The sequence below is a fragment of the Pantherophis guttatus genome, chromosome 7, assembly GCF_059756535.1.
Source record: "Pantherophis guttatus breed Tessera chromosome 7, ASM5975653v1, whole genome shotgun sequence".
Taxonomy (NCBI): domain Eukaryota; kingdom Metazoa; phylum Chordata; class Lepidosauria; order Squamata; family Colubridae; genus Pantherophis; species Pantherophis guttatus.
This window is the reverse complement of record NC_142069.1, coordinates 39864562-39878146: the sequence shown is the minus strand read 5'-3', so window position 1 is coordinate 39878146 and position 13585 is coordinate 39864562.

Genomic DNA, 13585 nt, shown 5'->3' with positions numbered 1-13585 from the left:
TAAGAATGGTGAACAACATGAAAAAAATAGATATGTTGTATGTCTATGTTGTAAAAGCATGGATAAATGGAATGAGATGACAGATCTAGGAAGAGCTTCGGCGTTTGGAAACCCAAGAAGAGGGACTAGGGAAATCAGGAGATTTAGCAAGTTCAAATGAATATAAAGATTTATTGCAAATGTAAGTTCTCTACAAGAATCTGACCAACTAATCGTTAAGGAAAATGAACGTAAGATAAGAGAGGCATTCAAGGTGGGTGGACTTAGATCTCTTGCGAGCACGCAGGGACTCATGGCTTATGACACTTTTAACCTCTTCCTTGGGCTCAGCCTGGTCATCTCCTACAATTATTTCAGGGTGTGTGTGTGCGCATGCATGTGCGTGTGTGCAATGGAATTTATATAAATGGAAAAGTTTGATTAATTTGCTTATAATAAAGGTATGAGAGAAATAGGGAAAGTGATAAGTTCTAAATGTGGGGCAGAAGATTTTTTGATGGTGTCAGGAGTTGATTCTCAGGTGAAAGGAATTAAAGCAAAAGTGCAGAAAGACAAACTACCAGTTCTATTCAAGAAAATATCAGAAAGCAGATTCATTTCCAAAGAGAATGACTGGAAAGAAGATGTAAGGAATGGATTATGGAAGCTACTGGGAACAAAGTGAAAAAAAAAAGTTTCGAAGTACCACAGAACTGAGTGATGTTATACTAATAAGGAAAAAAAAGATGCTTGATGGAATGATGGAGTGAAAGAAACTGTGGATGAGATAAAATGCACAGAATGCTATGACAAAAAAAATGAGGATGAGTAAGAGGCATTTTGTGTGTGGACATTAAGCACTACAGTAGTTGCAACAAATATAATCAAAAACAACAAATGAGTTAACAAAATATTTAAAAAGACAGAGAAAACAGAATTATTTGGGTGAAAATAAAAACTTGTATTGGTTGTGCAACTTGTTTAACACATATGTGTTGTGGCCCACCGGCGGCTAGTGGAGCTGGCAGCAGAGTCAGAGAGTGAGGAGGATGGAGAGGAACATGGGCCAGTCATGGGGGCTGAGGAAAAATTGGATGAGGGCTCTGCGTTGGAGGCTGAGAGGGAGCTAGAGAGCAGTGAGGCAGAGGAACAGCTGGAGCCTGATCTCAGTGTGCACATGTGCAGAGCTGCCAGAAGACAAGAACAATTAAAAAAGTAGGGTCAACTTGGGAGTAAAGTAAGGTGACCAGATGTCCCGCTTTTGGCAGGACAGTCCCGCTTTTGAGCAATTTGTCCCGCGTCCCGCGGCGTTTTAAAAAAGTCCCGATTTTTCATTTTGCCTCCTGAGTCCCCGCTGATGGCTAGAGGGAAAAAAAACTGTTTGAACTCTTGCCGCGGGGCTTCAAAGGGCCGACCTACAGCTGATCAGTGTTAAAAAAAAAAACCTTGGTATATTTGCGGCGCAAGGCAGCCCTCGTTTCCTGCCGACTCGGAGCGGTAAACAGCGTCTGGTTCAGGGAGCAGCTGGATTTTGCTCTCCATTGCTCTCTCGGTCCCCTGCAAGCTCTCATCTCTCGAGAAGCCCAACCAAAGTTTCCCGCGTTATTTCAGGGAGCGTTCCTCGAGAGACGAGAGCTTGCAGGGGGCCGAGAGAGCAATGGAGAGCAAAATCCGGCTGCTCCCCGAACCAGACGCTGTTTACCGCTCCGAGTCCCAAGCGACAGGAGAGGAGGGCTGCCTTGTGCTGCAAATATACCAAGGTGGAATCCTGATGCCGCCCTTACAGCGGAGAGAAGAAGCCGGATTTTGCTCTCCATTGCAGACACCAGATCGTAATGCACCACCTGCAAAAATGCGAAAATTTCCAAATGTAGCCCTGCCCTCTTACAGCTCTCCTGATGTTCAACTGTTGTCTCTCAAGGAGGATACTTGGCCAGCCTCATGCTTGATGTCTCCCACCTTGGCAGCTTTAAGACTTGTGGACTTCAACTCCCAGAATTCTCCACAATTCCCCAGAATGGGCTCGGCGGGAGTTGAAGTCCAAACGTTGTAAAAGAGCCACAATTGCCCAGCCCTGGGCTAGGGTAGGCTGATGCCGCGCGGATGGGAGGAGGGGCGGGCGACCCAGCAATTAAGTTGTGGTTTGGAGGTATATATGGGGGAAATTATTTGGTTTATTATTATTGATAGATATAATTAATTGATTTGTAAGAAATTGGATTGCATGGAAATAATTGGAATATTCATGTTCATATTGATTAATATACAAAAAAGATAGTTATATAACTAATTGATTTATATTAAAATGTTGAATTTGTATTAAACAACTGTATTACATAATTACATAATTAACCAATGTGAGGATGGATATAAAAATAGATGACAATGGGAAGGGGTATAATATAGAATAGAAGGGAAAAATTGAATTTGATTAAGATTAGAGATGAGGATGAAGGGTAATATTGGTTTTTTTAAAAAATAGATGAGGAATAAATATGGCAAAAAGGAAATATAGAAATTGTAAATTTAATTGAAATGACTAAACGCTGTTTAAATTTGTGAACCAGCCAAATATTCTGTTCAAAGAAAATACATTGTATGTTTGTATGTGTGTTTCTAATTACTGCTATTTATTCATATTTGTTCTCTTTTATTCTTTAAAGTTTAACAATTCATTCTTTATCTTAATATCTTTATATTTGTTTGGGGTTGGCTTTCTTCCCGTTCATCTTTTTTATTGTACAGCAATCTTTCTCCTCAAACCTACCACCTCTCTCTTTTCTTTCCTTCTTACTTTCTCTTCCCCCCACCCTCTTTTTCTCCTCCCTACTTCCTCTTCCTTTCTCCTCCTCCTCCTCTCTTCCTCCCTCTCTTACCCTCACTCCTACTCTAATTTCTCTTCCTTCATCCCTCTCTATTGCTGTATCCTTTAATGCATATGGACTACTCAGAGGGCTGAAAAAGTTATTTTTGACTGGTCCTCACACTTTTGACCAGTCCTCGAACTTACAACTGTCCTCACATTTTACATTTTTGCCCTATCTTGTCATCATGGTGAAGAGAAGCAGTTGTGAAATGAGTGACATGGTTGTTAAGAATGCTGCATGGGCATAAATGTGAGGATGGTCATAAGTATGAGGACCAGTCAAAAGTGCGAGGACCTGTCAGAAATGACTTTTTTCAGCCCTCTGGTTAGTCCTTTTGTGCATATGGACTACTCGGAGGGCTGAAAAAGTTATTTTTGACTGGTCCTCGCACTTTTGACCAGTTCTCGAACTTACGACTGTCCTCAAATTTTACGTTTTTGCCCTATCTTGTCACCATGGTGAAGAGAAGCAGTTGTGAAATGAGTGACATGGTTGTTAAGAATGCTGCATGGGCATAAATGTGAGGATGGTCATAAGTGTGAGGACCAGTCAAAAGTGCGAGGACCTGTCAGAAATGACTTTTTTCAGCCCTCTGGTTAGTCCTTTTGTGCATATGGACTACTCAGAGGGCTGAAAAAGTTATTTTTGACTGGTCCTCGCACTTTTGACCAGTCCTCGAACTTACGACTGTCCTCATATTTTACATTTTTGCCCTATCTTGTCATCATGGTGAAGAGAAGCAGTTGTGAAATGAGTGACATGGTTGTTAAGAATGCTGCACAGGCATAAATATGAGGATGGTCATAAGTGTGAGGACCAGTCAAAAGTGCGAGGACCTGTCAGAAATGACTTTTTTCAGCCCTCTGGTTAGTCCTTTTGTGCATATGGACTACTCGGAGGGCTGAAAAAGTTATTTTTGACTGGTCCTCGCACTTTTGACCAGTCCTCGAACTTACGACTGTCCTCAAATTTTACGTTTTTGCCCTATCTTGTCACCATGGTGAAGAGAAGCAGTTGTGAAATGAGTGACATGGTTGTTAAGAATGCTGCACAGGCATAAATATGAGGATGGTCATAAGTGTGAGGACCAGTCAAAAGTGCGAGGACCTGTCAGAAATGACTTTTTTCAGCCCTCTGGTTAGTCCTTTTGTGCATATGGACTACTCGGAGGGCTGAAAAAGTTATTTTTGACTGGTCCTCGCACTTTTGACCAGTCCTCGAACTTACGACTGTCCTCAAATTTTACGTTTTTGCCCTATCTTGTCACCATGGTGAAGAGAAGCAGTTGTGAAATGAGTGACATGGTTGTTAAGAATGCTGCACAGGCATAAATGTGAGGATGGTCATAAGTGTGAGGACCAGTCAAAAGTGTGAGGACCTGTCAGAAATGACTTTTCAGCCCTCTGAGTAGTCCCTATACACATAGCCATGGCCACCCGGTCACATGACCAGCTAGCCACGCCCACCCAGTCACATGGCCTCCAAGCCACGCCCACACAATAAGCCACGCCCACAATGGTGTCCTTCTTACCAATGTTAAAATCTGTTCACCTTACCCTATACACATAGCCATGGCCACCCGGTCACATGACCAGCTAGCCACGCCCACAAAATAAGCCACGCCCACAATGTCCCTCTTTACCAATGTTAAAATCTGGTCACCTTAGAGTAAAGCCACACCTTGGAGGTGGTTGGCGGCTCCCATAGGAAACAAAAGAGGAGTGAACGGGTGGGGGGGAGAAATTTTGCAGGAAATAATTCATTCATTCAGTCATTTCAAGAGTGGACTATAAGAGACTCTGTGCCAAGTTTTGCCTTGCCCTGCATTTGGAAATTAGTTATCTGGCAGCTCTCCAAGCAAGATAAGATTTGTGTAGATAAATATTCCTTTGAAAGACTGTTTGCCAAACCTTGCTGACTGTGAATGAAAGGAATTCACAGTGGAGTAAATAAAAGGGGTTTTACCAGGACCAAGACTCTGCTTCATGCTTTTTAAGGAAGCCTAGGTCAGAACAATATGAAGACAAGCTAGAACTGATGAGTGTTCTATCATGCAAAGGGAAATGTCACAAGAATGAATACAAAAAGGACAGGAAAATTATAAAGCACATCTAGGGAAATGTTTTGCATAATTTTTGTCATGGTTGTAAAGGACAATCATGAGCAAAACGTGGAAAGTTAGTATGGCATTATGTCAAACACGATTTTTGTCCAACGGATCATTCAGAAGTACAGGAAAGAAAGCACTGTGCATGTATAATTTAGGGAAAGAGTGTAATAAAAAATGTAGGGTTGAATTAAGGAATGCTCTTTGCAGATATGGTGTTAAATGTTGATTGTATGCAATAAAAGCAGTATATACTGGAAGTAAAGTATGTGTGAAAATAAATAGAAACCTGAGCATTAAATAGTTCGTAATACAAAAATGTGTGATACTGTAGATCCTTGATTAAAATATTTATGGAAAATGTCTGATAAATATTTTTAATCATACTAGAAGTGTGTTGATTGAGAAAGTAAACACAAATGTGGTTGTTTGAAATGATGCTATGTTGGCTGAGAATGTGACTGCATTGCAATGAATGTTAACTATATGATGCAACAAGAGCTATAAATCTCTGTATCCAAGACTAAAGAACTTTTGTTTGATACTGAATATGGCATGAACAAGATACACATAAACAATGAAAAATTAGAATAATGAGAATTTATATACCTTGATAGAATGATTACAAAAGAAGAAAGTGTAAAAACAATGGACGTGCAAATGCTGGCTAATAAGATCATACATAGCATGAGGTCTATTGTAAAGAAGGAATGTTGAAAAGGAACATTTTTTATACATTCCTGTCTTTTTTATAGGAAAATAAGATTGGGTATGTTGGACAATTGTAAAAATAAATTGAATGCTAAGAATTAGAGAAAGTTAAATTTTTAACCTAAAATAAACAGGTGATAGATTTTTTTTAAAAAAGGGTGGTGATAGAGTGGTGTATGGACATGGGGAAAAGAAAGGATGGTTTGTAAGGCAAAAAAGAAAAATATGAATGTGTTGGTTGGTACAATCTAATTTTAACTGTACCATCTTTCTTTTTTCGTATCTCATCTCTTTAATTTCTTGGCTTACTATTTCTTCCCCCTTTTCTATACGCTGCCTAATGTTTTTAGCTTGAAAATAAATAGTGTGATGTTGTCTATGTATGTATGCTAAAAGTGAAAGAATTGATCAAAATGAAAATTAGTTGGAAGCGAAAGGTCTTCCAGATAATGTTGTGTGAGACAGTGAATATGTGTTGCTGCCAAATTCAGTTTCAGATTTGCTCTGAAGATGTTAACAGCATGGCTAGTAAAATGTCAGCATAAATTCATTGTCTTATATGACATTGCCAATAAATAGCAGCTGGGTAACTTCCCTCTTGTTCACTTTTTTAATATTTCCAGGATAATTATGTGTTACCTATGACAGTGGTAACACATGGTGTCACTGGTTCATGCATTCAGAGCATCTCATCTGCTCCATGCCTTATCCTTTGTGATCTCTGTGTGTTTAGCTGGCAGGTCTAAAGAAGACTTTTATTTACTATACACTGAATGTAAACAAAACTTTCTACAAAACTTAGCATCTTCCCTTATTGGGGTTCCAGATACTATGATGTCTGCCTTGCAAGATATACAAGGCCTTGGTAGCACAGTGGACTAAAGCACTGTTATTAACATCTGCTGCTTGCAATTACTGCAAGTTCAAATCTCACCAGGCTCAAGGTTGACTCAGTGCCTTCCATCTTTTCAAAGGTAGGTAAAATGAGGACCCAGATTGTGGGGGCAATAAGCTGACTTTGTATAAATATATAAAAGTATGAAGGCTATTGCTTAATGCATTGTAAGCCGCCCTGAGTCTCTGGAGAAGGGTGGCATATGAATTAAAGTTAAAAAAAAAAAAAAACCAAGGCAAGAAACATGGCTAGATGAGGTAATTCTATTTTATTGGAAAGTTACATTAACAGAATCTTGAAAGACTGAAGGTACTTCTCTCCCAACATTTCTCTTACAGCCCAAAAAACTAGAGAGGGTCCCTTCTGATGCTCTTGCCCCACCCACATTCCTGCTGTGTGCTCAGCTGTCTTTTATTTGGTCATTTCCTTGATTGCTCTCCTTGTCCTTTCTCTCCCAAGGTCATTCCTACTTATCATTTCATATGGATTGCTGATCTCATGTTCCGATGAGGTTAGCAATTGTTTGTTTTTGTCTCTCAGCCAGATAGTAATGATGCTTTTGCACACTGAGTAGTTAGGACTGTAGATTGATCTATATATATGGTAGGTGCAGAGTCAGGTGCAATGGGACATGATTCTGCCTTGTGTCTAGAATTAAGGCTAAATTGTCAGTTAGGTGTGCTTGATGCTCTGTTTGATTCTTCAATGAGAATTTCTGTGCCAGGAATTTAAACCAACAATGTCCTGGATTTCAATAATTATTAACTGATTTTTGAGGCTATTCTGTACATAAACTATTTTCTTTTAAACATAGCTTCACATTTAGTCCAAATTCCTTTTTGATGAGAGAAGGAAGACACAAGTATTAAAGTCTCTATGAGTTATAACACTTTGCCAACTTTATGCCCTCCAGATGTGCTGGATGACTGCTTCCAACATTCCCATCCAATCATGGACACACAAAACTCACATGGAGATATAATCCAATGCAACTGCAAGGCATCAGCTTCAGAAAGGTTGCTCTACAGAATACAAAGTACCTTTTAATTTATCCAGAAACCTGCAGAATTGAACCTTGCAAAATTGTTTGGGAAACATGTCTAGACAGAGTATCTCTTTCACACATGTAGTTGTAAAATGGAAGTGTACAAGCTTGTTTCTCCATATATCCTTGACTGGATAATCAAATAAATTTAGCCGGTAACATTTAACATGCTGGAAAAGTACCATACTAGATGTTTTATAGAAGCTCATCAGAGATTCCTCAATTTTTTTCACCTGTATTTCAGCAATGTAAATATGTCATAATGGCATTTTCTCAGTATTTTCATTCTGTGTTCCTATATAAATCACAGTGCAGAAGAATCTACAGTTGTTCTAACTTTTGTTTTTAATCAATGGAAGAAATGAAAATTCCTTGATTTATTTTACATCAAGAATCTGAAACTGAACATTTTCAGGGAAAATAAATCACAGAAAGATTTCTTCACTCTAATTTTAAATAGATCTAAAAAGAATGGTTTTTCTTAAAATGAGTTATTTGGGCAGAAATGGATTTTGCATTAAATTGTACCTATATTATGCTAAATCTCAGCTGTGATCAGCTGAAAGCCTGATATACCAACCAGTACAGTGCACCAATTTATTTTTCTGAATCTCTTTCTGAATACATTTTTGTACTAACAGACAACAAAAACTTAAATGGACAATTTCTTGTAATAAAAATGTCTCTAACAAAGAATATGTTGTCATTCTCTTTTTTCAAGTCTGGATGGTTTACAATAATCCTTCATTTTAATTTATTGCTATCAAATAGCAAACAAATTCTTGGACATTTCTAATAGGTCTTGGCTTGCCACCATGAAATGTCTAGGCTTTAAGTTTATAGAATGGTAATTTCCAGAGTTTGGGGCCATAATGCACACAAGAAATTAATAACAAATCATATATCCATAAAAGTTTTGGGTTATAATCTTATAACTCATTTCTGTAAAGAAGTACAGTGAACATAATGTAGGATTGTGGTAGAAAATAGTTTGTGAAATCAAAGAAGCCCCCAACCCCATCCCACATCTTGGAAATCATAGGAAAAACAGGGATTAATGGTCATTGGCCTTGATTGCAGTTTGATTTCCTCTGAAGGCCATATGCTGGAGATTAGTAAACTTCCTTGTGAAATTGGCTGGCCAGAACAAACATCTGGACTAGATGATCTAGAGGTATAGAAGATCAATATTTCTGACATAAGCTTCTGAAGAAGGGAAACAAATGGGAATGAGGCAGGGAGTAATGGCACTTTAATCACAATGTCAGCGGTTGAACTGTGATATAATGATGCATGTTTTGTCCGGCTAGTATCATCCCCTGTTAATTCCCTATTCTTCCGATTCAACTGCAATAGATAACCCATAACAAAGCCTACAGTAGTTCATTTCTCTAGTCAGTGCTTAATCTAATGTTATATTTTATGGACTGAAGCACAGCAACAAATCAGTCATTTTGTCAATGAATTTTACTCAATAACTTTGGAAGATCAAGCTATAAAGGAAAAAGATATTGACTTCCAAATTTTGTGTGAAAAAAATTTCTTCAATCTCCTTACATTTATTTTCATTTGGTGACCTTTAGTTTTCACCTTCTAAGAATGGAAAGGGGGGAAATCCTTTTCTTAATGTTATCAATATTATTTCTCAATTATTTTATATAGCTGTATCATGTCTCCCCCTGCCACCAATGACTGTAGTTTTTACATGTAGAGAAGTGGCTCCAGCTCCTCCAAACACTTTCCTCTCCCTTTTTAGAATCTTCTGATACACTAAATCTAGCCTGGAAAGACAGTTCTGTAAGAACTGGAAACTGAGACATGTAAATCTTTAATCACCAGCATGTTGACCAGGGGTGGGTTCTACTTACCTTTACTACCGGTTCGCAATGGGGCCGCGTGCGCAAGGAGCTTCTGCGCATGTGCAGAAGCTTCCTGATGACGTCGGGGTTGATGAGCGGAGCCTCCCGCTGGTTTTACTACTGGTTCTTGCCAACTGGTCCGAACCGGGGGCAATCCACCACTGATGTTAACCCAGAAAAAAACTGGTAACTAATGCAGTGATTGTAGAATAACTACTAATTACATTAGCAGATAGACACTATATATTGGATCAGCTTCAGAATCTTCTTCAAAAGCAGCACCATGTAAAATTTGCTATAGTAATTTATTAGTAAGGTGGTGAGGTATGAATCATTGCAACCAGGGCCTCCCAGCTTGAAATGATCTACAATTGCTCTGCCAGCAAATGTTTGGGGAAAAAACCCTCTGGAGACCTCCCAAATCATCAACCTGATACTTTAAGGGGAAATGTGAATAATGACTGGAAACATGAATGAACTAAATTAATCACCAAGACATAGTAGGTCTATTCCATTTTATAGAGCCCTGTGCCCCCTTGATATACAAGGCAACTCTGTCAAGAATATGTCCTTTCCCATCTTTTCTGTAAATTTCATATGCAGAAATAGTGTCCCATTGAGATTTCCTCTTGAATATAAGCTCCTACATAGAGCTTTGTTCTTGGATGTTCTGTGACATACACTTTTAGCCTTGTGATCTTCTGGCTTTTTTTACTGATTATATATGTTTTTTTTATATATATAATTTACTCTGTCCTCCTTTATATGGTTAACAATAAATTTACAATAACTTCTGCCAACTGCAGATAGATAAGATATTTTTGGAAGGAGAAGTGTTTGTTTAATCTGTAGCTCTCAGAATTCCCAATCATGTCTGCTAACTGTTGGAAATGTAATCAGATACCTGGTTCATATTATCATATGTGGTGGACATGGCCAAAAGCAAAAAAATATTGGACAAAAATGCACACATGTTTGGAAAAAATGATAAAACAACACATAGATCTGAAACCTGAAATATTTTTGTTGGGCATCCTACTGGAAAAATACAACAAAGGGAAAAAATATTTGATTTTACGTGTATTAACTGCAGCTAGAATTGTATTTGCACAACAATGGAAAAGTGAAGAAATCCCGACAGATAAAAATGCAATTTAAAAAATATTAGAATGTGCAGAAATGGATAGATTAACATTGAAAATTAAGGAAAAAGAGGACACTGAATATTTTTTGACATGGGTTCTGTTTTATCAATGGTTGGCTAATAAAAACAGAAGTTAGAAGCATAGAAATGTAAGAAAGGGTTAATGTTATAAGGGAGATTTATTAAAATGGATAAGTAAATATTATTATAGAATTAATATCAATGCATTTACTACTGTTGTAAGTATTTTGATTATTATTTTCTAAAATAACATGTACCCAGATAACACACTGTTCAATTGAAATTGAAATTTATATAGGTTATAAGATTAAAAAAAATTACAAAAAAAAAAAAAGAATTCCTAATCAGTTTTGCCACAATCACAGGAAAATATTGAAAATCTAATCCCAAAATATGTAGAGGCTGCCAGTTTTGGAAAATCACAATTAAAGATATGGTTCTTCATCAGAGTTCAATTATTTTACGAAAGGAAACTGTTGCTGCTGGCATTTCTCTGAATTTATAATAGAATAACTGGTGATTGAAACTGATACTGGCCTGTGTTGAATGATGCATAAATAGGAAAAGGAAGCTAGAATAGGAGGAGTCCCTGTTTATTTGAAATGCAGAGCACTGTACAAATACCAAATGATTAATGAATGGGACTTACCTGTAAATGTTATTAGGGTTATTAGTAAAGTTACTTGTATATGTTTGTCTGGCCTTTGAATAAAAAGGCTGCTTCATAATAAGATATATTATAAATGGCATATTGTTTTAAAAATATTTTCCATTATAATCAATTGGAATATCAACATTTTTTTCATACATTTTTCATTAACTGTGTGACTAATAATTTGGAGTTAAATAATATGAACTTATGTTAGTCTAACTAGGATAAATTTATAAATTCTAGAATTGCTACAAGTGGACACAGAGGGGGGTGTCTTATTTCAGAGTACTTAATCCAAAGTACTCATAGATCTGAAAGAATACAGTCTTCCATCCATGAAAAAGAGCCTTCTAATGGAACCTTGCTCAAAATCATGGTTTATTTAAAATGATTGGGCCAACAAAAAAGTGAGAGCGGGCGCACAGGCACGATGCGAACCGGTAGTAAAGGTAAGTAGAACCCACCCCTGGGATGTATAATTAGCAATGTTACATTTTCACAAGTGTTTTTCAAATGTAACTGGCTCAAAGCAGCCTTATAAGTCTTCTGTGAGTAATTGTAACATATGAACCTTAGCCAAATATTTTCAGTGAATACAGCTTATTGTCCAATTGCAAAATGATTGGCCTCTTCACATCTTGAAGCAGACCCAGGCTTCCTACTACATACAATGGGGGCTAAATGCTAAAAGCATTTTGAAACCCTAGAATTTACCTGCAAATGGGTCAGGTCCCTGGAATGGAATTTAATGTCTCCATAAGTTAAATTCAGTCCATTAAGTTAAAACTCATTAGTAGTAATGACTACTAATGTAATTTACTAATTACAAAAGTTCATTAAGTTTTAAGATAGTATTACAAATAGGAGATTATATTAATTATACCCACATGGTTCAATTTGTCAATGTAAGACCCATTAAATTACTGTTTAGGACTAAAGTGGGGACATGATAGGCAGACTCTAGTAAATATCAGAAGTCAATTAATCTAAATGATTTTAATGATTTTAAACCAGTTTTTCATTCAGTTACATGACTTTGTGTTAAGTATGAAGAGAATACTTTTTTGAAATCTGATGTCTATCTTTACTACATCTAAATAGTGTTATCCACATCAATAGGTCCTTTTAGTCAGATATAATATAGAGCCAACCCTTAGATTAATACAGGTAGTATATTAATTCTTTAAAAGTTTCATAAGAATATGAGACTCTGCAACATGTAGTTCTTCAAAAGGATTACAAAATAATACCAATGAAAATTGTGGCTTTTTTAAAGAGTTACAGACCAGATACTACATAAAAGTCTGTACCCCCATGCTCCAAAACACCTTTCTGGAACCAAATATTGATTCAAATCAAAAGTCATTTGGGTGTAATGGTTAAGGTGCTAGCCTAGAAACCAGGAAACTATGAGTTCTAGTCCTGTCTCTGACATGAAATCCAGCTGGGTAACCTTCAGCAAGTCATTCTCTCTCAGTCCAATCTATCTCACCATATTGTTTTTAAAGTTGAAATAGAAGTGGGAAGGAGTATTATGTATATTTACCTGAGTTAGCTATAAAAAAAATTATAAAGGCAGAATTTTAAAAAATCTGAAACACTGCATATTCTCAGCAATTCTTGTTACTTATTTCCTCTTTTTTTTAGCAGAAAAAATGCCATTTCAATCCAATTCCCTCAATGGATAGAAAGTCAAAAATCCCATTTATACATTGTAAAAACTGCAGCCCTTACCCCATGAGCTTGTTAGCCAACCTGAATAAGAAAGGATTTTCTGTGGCATTCATATTATGAACATAAAAAGTCTGTCAATGACTGACTAGGGCTATTGGAGGGTTAAGAAAGCTGGTAGAGTATCTGTTTGCAACATCAAGTGCCCTATATTTTACCATATTCTTTGCGAAAGCATATTATCTATTTACCGCGCATCCATTATTCAGTTTTTACTTTTGATATCATTAGTATGAAGATCTGTCTTCAAGAGAAAATAAAGAGCAGCAGTGTCCTCCAAAACTAAAGTTGATTTGTATTCATAATTTATGTTGGTGATTGGGGGAGTTATTCTTGATTCATTTTTCTCCACACAGTATGAGAACAAATGGCTCATTAATTTTAAACCCATCAATCTAAATGTGCTATTTACATCAAATAGAATAGTGTCTGATATTATATGGAATACAAAGGACTCAATACACAAATATGATTGTCTTACATTAATTTGTGCATTGTATTTTGAAGGTTTTTAAGAATCTTATTATGAAAGGCTTATATATTAACAATAAAGCAACTTGATGTATTTAGTCGT